This window comes from Protopterus annectens, chromosome 3.part1 (genome assembly GCF_019279795.1).
Source record: "Protopterus annectens isolate FY-2018-M chromosome 3.part1, PAN1.0, whole genome shotgun sequence".
In the NCBI taxonomy this organism is placed as follows: Eukaryota; Metazoa; Chordata; order Ceratodontiformes; family Protopteridae; genus Protopterus; species Protopterus annectens.
The window spans coordinates 1,427,517,918-1,427,528,997 of NC_056732.1; positions in this window are offsets into that span (position 1 = coordinate 1,427,517,918).

Below are 11,080 nucleotides of genomic sequence, written 5' to 3' on the forward strand. Positions count from 1 at the left end.
TCTGCAGAAATATGTAGAGGTGAGAGGTATGGTCACCATCAATATCACCCTGTGGGTTGCAGTCCAAGTTTGGTAAGACAATAACTCAAATGATACAGAGGTCCCCAGAGTGTAGGACAATAAACATGTCATAAAGTTGTCTACTAATTGCATAGAGCAGTTATTGCACATCAGTGCATGTTAATGTCATGGCAAATAGCATAAGCTAAGGTAATGTCAGAAAAAGAAGGTGTCATATTAGCAAACTAAAGGAAATCCTGTGTGTTGCTCTTGCTGTGGGTATGGTATGTCCTGCCAACTGTCATGTTACTACAAGATGTGTTCCATAGTCCACATTTAATAAGGTGGCAAATCACAATCTGTGTCACCTATGTACATGCAATATGTAGACATGTGAAGGTTCTGTGACTACCTGCTGCCCCCAATGACCCACATGTATCTAGGCATGAATGCTAACTGCCACCACACACATATATAGGTACTGCCTAAAGCTATGTCAACTGTAAGTAGTGTGCAGTCTGTCATTGAGCCACAAACTGCTGTTAACACACTGCAATGGGCCATACAGTGGGTATGGAATGCTGCCAAGGTCCTGTCCTCAAGGTGAATGCAGGCAACAATGTCAGCATACCATATGGCAAGGACATGGCCCCACTATTTCCCACATAAGCAGCAACCCCATAAACACACACACACTGCAATGACAGACCTGGGTTCTCAGCATGCTAACGATGTTGCATTCAGGCAACAAGTAGTGGCAGTGGTCAGAAAAGGCTTGTATGTGGTTCAAAGCATAGGTAAAGGGCCTGCACCCAGATAAAAGTTGGACATTACCTCTGAATAGGCCTCAGTCAGTACAACGATACATTAGCAGCATGGCCGGTCAGCTATGCACTTATGCAGACATCTGCAGAAACTGTAAAGGCTGTGTTAACACCCACAAAAGTCATCCATGGCCTTTTACATCTGTTCCATGCAGACAGCCTCTAATCAGTACTACCCCAGTGGCTATTGGTCAGGTTGCCCACAGGTGTCTGTGGAATGCCTAGATGGCAATATTATGCTCAGCCCTTCAACAGCTGCCCCATATATGAGAGTATAACTTTGTGTGCATTACCAGCATGACAGGCCTGAATCACATATGACACAGCACAAAAACCTGATGAAGAGACAGGCTTGTCAACCAGAGGCTGCCCTGTCACATGAATGCACTCCCTAAACTTGCCAAACACAGTACCATTGAGACCCTCATCAACTGCTTCAAGGTTGAGTGGATGAAAAAAAAAAAACATCTGTCGCATGGGTCCAACCTGTGTCCAGCAATGCCATGGCCAACAGGTGCTGATGGATGATTGTGTTGAGGGTGAAGTAAGGGACTCATGTCCAGAACTCTAGTAACCTCCTCTGTAACTATGAACCTGTGATCATAAGGAACATCCAGGTGACATGTATCAGGACTAGCGTGTTGTGTCAAGGGGTATGCAGCAAGGTAAGCTGCTTGCCCCCATTGTCCCTTACACACTGTTCCAAGCATACCTTGGTGATGAAAATGTGGCTGTGCTGCCACTCCACCATCTTGAGCTTCTGTAATGGGAAGAGCTCACCACGACTTATACACGTAGACACCTGGAACAGAAACAGAATAAGGTCTGTGAGACAACAGTCAGTCAGCAGTACTAACAGCAATAAAGCATCATGGCACAAATGTACATACACTTTGATGTGTACACATGACAATTGACAGCAGACAGCACCTTACAGGGCATAACTCTACTACACTACAAAATGCCATTACCTGTACTAGATTCACTCTGTGCATCAGACACATATTAACATGTCCCTGCATTGATGGTATGGATAACAAGGATGCGGCATAGGTATCATCACATGCACAGGGTATGGTGTGGGGTTGCCAAAGGCCTAGGTTGTGCCATACAGTTGACATCATGTATGTGTTTTTGGAGCTGTGCTGGTCAGCTGGGCCATGGAAAGGAGCTGTGTGCATCTGTTGGTGACCTTCATGTGTGAGTGTGTGCATGCACACAGTGAAGCCATATGCTAGCCCTACATGAGGGTATGTTGGACAGCTGGGGAACGTACATGGCAGAATGTACAGTTCACCATCTCAGGCCAAAAACAAGGGAACTGGATCTGCCAGGAGTGGCACTGGAACCACCATGCCCAAGGCCAGATGTGGTACTACTTCCTGACAGTGACCGGTGTCTTTTGGCTCTCTGTCCCTCACAGGACTGCCCAGAACCACATGCCCATGGCCTGCCACATTGTGGTTTGGACAGCACCCTCCCTTCATTAGTGTTGGTGGTACTGCCACTACAGGATTGTGAGTGTGCATGGCCATGCGGGCTCTCAAGATGCCATTACTGACTTACAGCCAGGTATCCGATGCCCTACTCCCCACCACATGTTCAAGCACAGACATTGCACAGTTAAGGACTGACAATGTCTCACCCCACCATCTATCCACTACATCAGCAAAATGATGTAAGGCATCACCAATGCCATGGAGGGAGGAGTCATACATGCCAGCAGTGTTGCATCCATGACCTTGAGCATCCAAACTGGTGTACCATTCACACTGTGCCTGTGCCTCTATGATGGACCAAAACATGTGTCAGGTGACACATGCTGTGACACCTCTGACAGGGGGTGGATGGGCAACAGTCCTTTGTCAAAACCCCCTGTCAATCTGCCTGTGTGGGACCTTGCCAGCTCTCTGGCTATGACTAGTGTCTACAGTCACAGATGCCATAGTTGCCATACTACCCTGTTGGATGCCACCACCCTCCAACTGCCCAATATCTGTGCTGCTGGGGACTAGGCATGTGTGGGCATACTGACTGTGTGTGGGGACATTGGGGGTGGAAGTGGGATTTCAAGCAAAGGGACAGATTCAGCCATCAACAATCTCACCTGTGTCTCACAATGGCCACCATCATGATCAGCATCCGATAAGACATTGACATTAGGCTGTGAGGGGACATACTTTGATCCCCATGGTCACCTGTGAGGGGAAGACAACATGACTACATTAATTCCTGCACTATAATGTTTGATAACACACACACACACACACACACACACACACACACACACACACACACACACACACACACACACAAACATGACACACAGGTGAGGTGCCACAAAGGCATTATACAGACCACACCTTCTGACTGATGCCATGCATAACACATAATCAGGCCACAACAGACACACTCTGGACAGGCCCTCAACAACATGAAATGCAGCTATGTCCAGTTAATGTTGCTAGGACTATACACCTGTGAGATACATGAGAAGTTGGACTATGTGATGGACCTTCACTTAGCACACAGTGCACCCATGTGCACAATAATAATGCACCCTTGTATAGCACAGTGACTACACCTATATAAAACTACAAGAGAATATGTTACAGCTCCTGCAAATATGCTACTGTGATTACCAGTGTGATGCACTGCAGTGAAGCCCACCACAAGTGAGCATGAAACATATTGCAATATGGTTACTCTTAACAGCTGTGTGCATGGCAAACTGGCAGCCCCTAACATGCCTAGGGTATAGGTGACCCATTACATGATAGTTCACACTCACTGGTTACAGGTTGTTCCCCAGCTACACTAGAAGTACCTATGGAGTTGTGGGGGAGAGGTGTTGTCAGCACACACACATTTGGCTATGGTACAGGATAATATGTGCATTTATCAACATGTACAGTAAAAGCTGTGATACTACCCAAATTGTTGACATTCACAATATATGTGCACATGTGTACCTGACAAAACCCCAACCATAGATGCAGATTGACCTGACATATGCATGCAGGTATGCAGAGTCTGCCACTATGAATGCTACAGTATTAATACAATGACAACTGGAGGCTTACCTGGATGCTCCTCTGCTGTGGAGTCTGTGCCACCCACCTCCACAGCATATGTACTAATGCTTCCCTGTGAGTTCACGGCTGATGCCAGGTTTGTGTGGAACTCCTCTGTGGCTGAGAGTGGTGGTTGTATAGCAGGCCCTCCTCATGTGCCATTTAAGTCCCTGGCCACAGCAGCAGCCCTTTGCATGCACGGTGTATGAGATCGGTAGCACTGTGTTGGATCTGTTCATAGCTCCTGTCCTGGTGGCCCACATTATTCACTGTTGCTACCAGGTCTGCCCAGAGGGCAGCTCATTGTTGCTGGCTATGGTGGCTCCTTGACAACAGCACCCTTTGATTGAGTCTCAGACCATCAATAATTGCAGCGGTATCAGCTTCTGGGAAGGATGGGTTGTGCCTTCTGTACATTCCATTCTGAAAGACATGAACAGGGGAAGACACCACAGGATGCATACATTGCTCACCATTATGCACAGACCTGCACATCCACTTTTGCCAGCACTATCTACCTCTAACCCCCACATTATACCTCTACCATCTTTCAACACAGTATGTCTGTGTGTATCGGCAACAAACTGGCAATATAGCATGCATTGCCCCCATAATCCTGATGTTTCATGCTACTTGCTGCATGTGCTATGGGGTGTTGCACTGCATGTAGCTGTTGCACCTATTGCTGCTTGTTCATAGGCTGTATATATGGTCTGCTGTGGTGTCAGCCTCCTACTGTAGTAGTAATCACCTGGTCTGTAGGCTCACCCCTCATGTCTCCTTGGCCTTCCTCCCTCAAATTCTGGACTATATGGCTGGACAATGTCCTACAGTTTCCTCAGCCAGTGTGGTTGCTATTGGTGAGCTGTCACTGTGTAGCAGCTGCCACATGTACATGGATGGAAAGCCATCTACAGACACCACCAAAGAACACACTGTGTTAAAGATGCAATGACTGTAGGAACCTGCAGTCCATTTGCTCTGCCTGTCAAGGCTGCATATCAGTCCCCAAAAAGGTTGTCAACACAATCAGTACACCGCACACAACACCCACACCTACACAACATACACAAACATCTGCAGTGGTTCTCAGCAGCCGCATCCACAAACAAAGGGGATCTTTGAGGCCAAGACCATATGAATGCCACAGCTCTACACAGCACATACCACACATGGTCACACACCTGTGTCCCACAGTCATGCAGGCATGAACCCATGTCAAACATGTTACACTTAGGGGACTCCAGTGGAGACACACTGGTGTGTCTCTGACCTGGCTGGGTATGTGGATAGTCAAACTTACTCTTCTGACAGTTGACAGACTTGGCCATATTGCATATGCACTGCTGTCTCCCACCAGCAGGTACTGTCATGGATCTGTCATGGTACATACTGGTGTGCCTGACCTGACCTGACATGTGCGTCCATGGACTATATGCAGTGAGACATGAGTGAGCAAAGTGGTTATGTGTCCCAGGCAGGTATGTCCCTAGCCTTATGCAGCATTCTGCTGTCACCAACATGGGTGCCACTATACAATCAGGGAATGATTGCCCTTAACCTGTGCACATTTATCCTGTGATATGCCAGGAGTTCCAGTACCTGTGAGTCTGAGATGATATGGTACACAGACCATGATGCTCTGCAAGAGAGGCCTCCATCTGTCTTCACTGGTCTTCATGCATCTGGCAGTATTGCCTACCAGCCCCATAGTGACTGCATTAGTGGCATTGGTGAGGTTATCACTACCAACATACAAGTGTCAGTACAGCACACATTGAAGGCCATGCTGTTAGATGCTAGAGGTGTATACATGACTTTGCCCTCATTGCAAGCAGTCCTACCCTGGGCACAGCAGACATCTGTGCACTCACACAAACCATGGTTCAAAGCTGCAGAGAGCACCCCAGCCTTACATGGTCAACCATCCTATCATACATGCAGAAGGCAAAGTCTAGTCAGTAATGCTATGGGACACGAGGTTTCTGTATACATGAGACACATACCTCCAAGTTGTACAGGCAGTAAGATGCACAGGGGACAATGCAGGGGCAGTAAACCATTGCTAACATGAAACTATTCAAATCAGAGCTAGGTACCAGCCACCACATGCAACTAGGATGCCCATTCTGCCTATATGGACCTCATCAACTGTATTAAGAGTCGGGTCTGTACCCTGATCCTGGGTCACTTGAATGACCCTAACATACATTGAAAGACATTCCCATCTCAGCATACAAATAACCAAGAAGCCATCAACAGTGGATGTACACGGACCTTGGTGTGGCCAGGGACTACCCCCACATGAGGTGAAGGTGTATTGCAGTTGACATCACACAACACAGGTTACCACTGCAGCATGTCTACGGTATCATCCTCCATGCCAAAGCAACCATCATGCAGTCACGTTTGCAGTCACCATCTCCCACAATACAGAACTAGCTAGGCTCAATCAGATGTACACCTCTAACATGGAATGCATCCTCCTGGGGGGGGGTTTACACAGCCTCAGAGCCCTCAACCCCTCATTCAGGACTGTGACCAATGTATACACATACACGCAAGTGCTATATGTGCATTTGTATGCATGCATGTAGTCAGGTATACCCAAAAGGCCTACGTCATCCTCTGCAAGGATATGTACACCTGTCCGGTGGACATGTGCAATACATACTGTCCATAACAGGGATGACATACCGCTGTCCGAGACAAAGTATGGGCAGGTGCCCATTCTGGAGCAATGTCACCTTAGAGTGAACATGAGAATGGTATTGGTCCTGCAAACCTTCACAATAAACACAGTGCTTACATTGTCTACATCCACTACAGACAGTCATCTCCCCTACTGCACATATGTCTGAAACAGCACAGGTACCAGCTGCTCACTTGTGATAGGCAAGGACACCAACTATACCAGTGCTGTTGGTATAGCATACTGGACGTGTGACAGAGTTGGTGTAGGCTTCACCCCTGTGTTTCACATCAGTATATCAGGATATGCACAGTACCTCCCCTGTCTCCTATATGTGGGGAACAGGTCACCACTGCCATGTGATAGTCATGCTATACATCTGCCATGGGAGGCTATCACATTACAGGATGCATATTACTTGACCCCAAGCCTAACCGTGCAACACCATAAGGAACCGTATTGAATAGAGGGCTGAGTATTCCCTTTATCCCATCTGTTTGATGGACGACCACTGTCACCACTTTACACTAAGGTGGGGCATCCCCCACTCAGTCATTTGATAGACCCAGCAGCCTAACTATGCTATTCTGCAAGGCCATAGCACAGTTTCAAGTGAATCCTATTAACAAGGGCATGTGTGACCTGGACACACTCCATTACATACACTTAGGCTTTGTAAAGGAAGTGTTCATGTCTGCTACACTCAGGTGACCTCGATGACACAGTCACCAAAGCTGTGGATGGGGGGCTGACACTACAAAATGCCTACCTTGAGCTGGACAAACTATGTGACAGTATTGCCCACATGGCCATCATAAATATAACACTGCTAAGTATGCATCACACCATATGTTACCATAGGGGTAGCACACCAGTGCACTCACATGACCCACCTACTCCATATAGGGAAATGCACCACAAGTGGTTCACCCATAACTAGGTGTGTAAACTGTTGTTCTGTGTTGGACCTCTGTTATAGTTTCATAGTATAGTTTCATAATATAGTACTAGGCTATCTGCCCTGGGGCATTTGTAAGCCTAGCCATAGTGAAGTGGCTTTTGCCACCCCATGAAATGGTACAAAAATGTACAGAATAAATCTAGAATACTGTGCCTCTGTCTAGTAGTGACACAGTGAAGGTCCCCTTATATAATAGAATTAGTTTACTGTGCCCCTGTCTAGCAGTGACATAGATGTGACCCCTGGGGTAAACTTATGATCTCCCATCCACTCATCAAGATTTCTCTTGAAGAGAGTCAGTGAGGGGCTCTGCCTAATATGAACTGGGATCCTGTTCCAAAGCATGGGAAGCCTCTGGGTTATGAATCTATCCCTCCAGCATGCCCTATTCATACTTGTGCTGAGGTTTAAGTCTTTAGCTCTCGTGGTCCTGATGGATTTGGATTTTTTGAGGTGGAGCATGTCCATCAGATCCTGATTGGACATGGACTTGTACGTCAGGCAGAGATCACCTCTGAGCAGGCGGTATGCTACTGAATAGAGCTGAACTTTCTTTAGTCTGGCAGAATAAGACATATGTTGGAGACCCTTGATCCTTTTGGTGAGGTACTTTTGTGGTCTCTCCAGCTGTTGCAAGTGCCGGGTGAGGTACATACCAAATGGGGCATTGTACTCAATCATGGGTCTGATGAGGGAGGAATATAGGGGTACAATGACATCCTTGGATCTGGATGTGAAACCCTTCATGATGAGGTGTGCAAGGTAGAATGTTTTTCTAACCACTTTGGCAACGTGGGTGTCAAATGAGAGGTCGCTGTCTACTTGGGTCCCTAGGTCTCTGATTACTTTTTCCGTACTCAGTGGGTTGCTGTCCATGTGATAATTCGTGGGTACTTTGTTTTTTCCAAAAGGGATGACTATACATTTTTTGGCATTTAGTTTAAGGCCGTGACTACGGCACCAGTTGTCCGTTTCAGTGAGGCCTTTTTGTAGGATGTGTGTATCTGCTGGTGTATCGACTATGGCGCCTAGTTTGCAGTCATCTGCGAACTTTGTCAGCCACAGCCCTCCCATGTTTGCTTTAACATCTGAGAAATAAATGTGTGATGTACACATCTGAGGTGCATGTAACAGCCATTAGCCTATGTCTGACCATGTCTGTGGATGACAGCATGCTGTGTGCCTTCACCAGATTCCCTAGAGTTGTAGACATTTGCCTAGGAGGGTCTCACACAGATACATGAGCATTGCCACACACATGGCCTCAGGCTGCATACCAGGACATGCAGTATGAACCCCTATGGGTTGAGTGGTGTCCCCACATATTATGACAGTACAAACAACATCCTAGGCACACAATCAGTCATGAATGTGCTGTGGACACAGGTCTTTGGCAACATGACATGTCAACACAATGTTGCTTCCATTGTAATATAAACCTTCTACATGCTCCATGTCATACATAAGGGTATGTCATTATGGGGGTTGAGGTATAAACATCCCCACATCCCTCCCCAATGAGGACCATTAATGTCTATAATTCCCTGATCATCTTTCACATCACACAGCACATGCAGCAGCTGGGGACATCACAGAGGTTCCCCAACAGGGAAAAGCAGGCCATCAAACATCTACCACAGAGCAATAGGCCATAAGGCTAAGCCTCTACCCGGCTTCATACATAATCCTCATGGGTGACCTCAGTGTGGCATGCAAGGCACTCATGGACTCCACATTGCTGGGACTGCTGCACCAGTGCAAGTCATGCTCCACTCTGTTAACACACACACACACACACACACACACACACACACACACACACACACACACACACACACACACACACACAGTCTCACACACACACACACACACACACACACACACACACACACACACACACACACACACACACACACACACACACACACACACACACAAAACCTCAACCTGGTGTGTGACATGAAGTGGCCTTGTCTGCAGTTCAGATTTGTGTGTCTCACACAATCAGCCTGTGGTGGAATGGGCACCCTTTCCACATCAGGCAGTGTAGCTATTTCCACCTTTGCAGGCATAGCCTAGATAACTGGATGGTTAACTTTACATACACTCTTGGGATACAGCCTGTATTCCTGTTGGATGGGGGCATCGGGTGCTGCCTTGCATACACATGGGCTAACATCTGTTCTAGGCATATGGCTGCTCAGGGCCCATACCCTAGTAACATGATATGGCACCAGGACTAGCAGATATGCCCTGTGTGGTATGACAGACTGTGTTGTATTGTGTCCACACCTATCACTGTCATCGACTGGTGGGTGTCCCCTATGGCAACATTACTGTACCATGTCATCCAGCGTACATCTGAAAAATAAGTGAGTGGCACAAGTGCATGTGGACATTCCAGCAACATCTGTGCTACTCATTAATGAGAGCAGAGCATATGTGATGTAAAGTGCCCTCCTCATAGCTGTCTGACATCTGCAGTACCCGGAGGTTTGCAGAATGTGTACATGTGCCTCATAGATGTAGACCCCCTGCCAGACAAATGTATATTTCCAGACACCGGTTGGACAATATGTGATGGTAGTCCCCAGAGTTTGGGGAATGTGTCTGTGACATGGCAGACCCCTGGGAACACAGTAATGGTACATGAAAATCTGGTACTGTATGCATTCCCTTACATTGTATGTTCAATATGTATGCACTGCCGCTGAGCCAGAGACAGTGTCTAGTACCTATAACCTGCAAAAACCTGCTACCCTGCTGCATGGGGTCACCAGGAATGCTAACCATAGCTGTCAGGCAATCAGATACAGGTGTGGAGTACACGGTGACCTTGCTAGGGTACCTCATTAATGGTGAGGGACACCTGTACAATATTTGAACTAAGCCTGTATGACATTCACAGACTGAGAGGGGCTCACTGACAGTACATGATGTCATATGCCAGCTGTATCCACCAGTACTTACTGTCAGTATTGTACAAACAATAACATTTGCAGCCATATGTGAGCTGACCATTGCTGGGGTGATTCAGGGGCCAGAGCTGTGATCTGTCACTGCAGACAGAAATGTAAGGGCTGGCTGTAGGTGCTGGACAGCAGACTAACAGAAACATGTCAGTCCAGGCAATGTTGTTGAGACCTACAATTTAAATTCTTCTTTACCATGACTGCATCCCCCCATCTGCATTCCATTATATGCTTCATTCAATGACATACCTGGTATAGTGCTTTACTCCTTTGAGTGAAGAAATCCAGTTGTAGTATCCTAGGGAATCGCAGTCTGTCTTCATGAATAAAGTGTCAGAATTATTTACCATAGGCAGCATCTTGCCTTTTAAAAGTAATGCTTATGAACAGGTGATTGCCTTTGCACCAATCTGTGACTTCCACTTGCTAATTGCATCTAGAACAGCTGGGTTGCCTTTTCATTAGCCAATGGCATGGCAACACAGTGCTATAATTAAGGCCTTCATGTAAGCCTTGCCCCTTTTCCTGGTCTGTGAGGAGGACAGTATGGAAGTGTA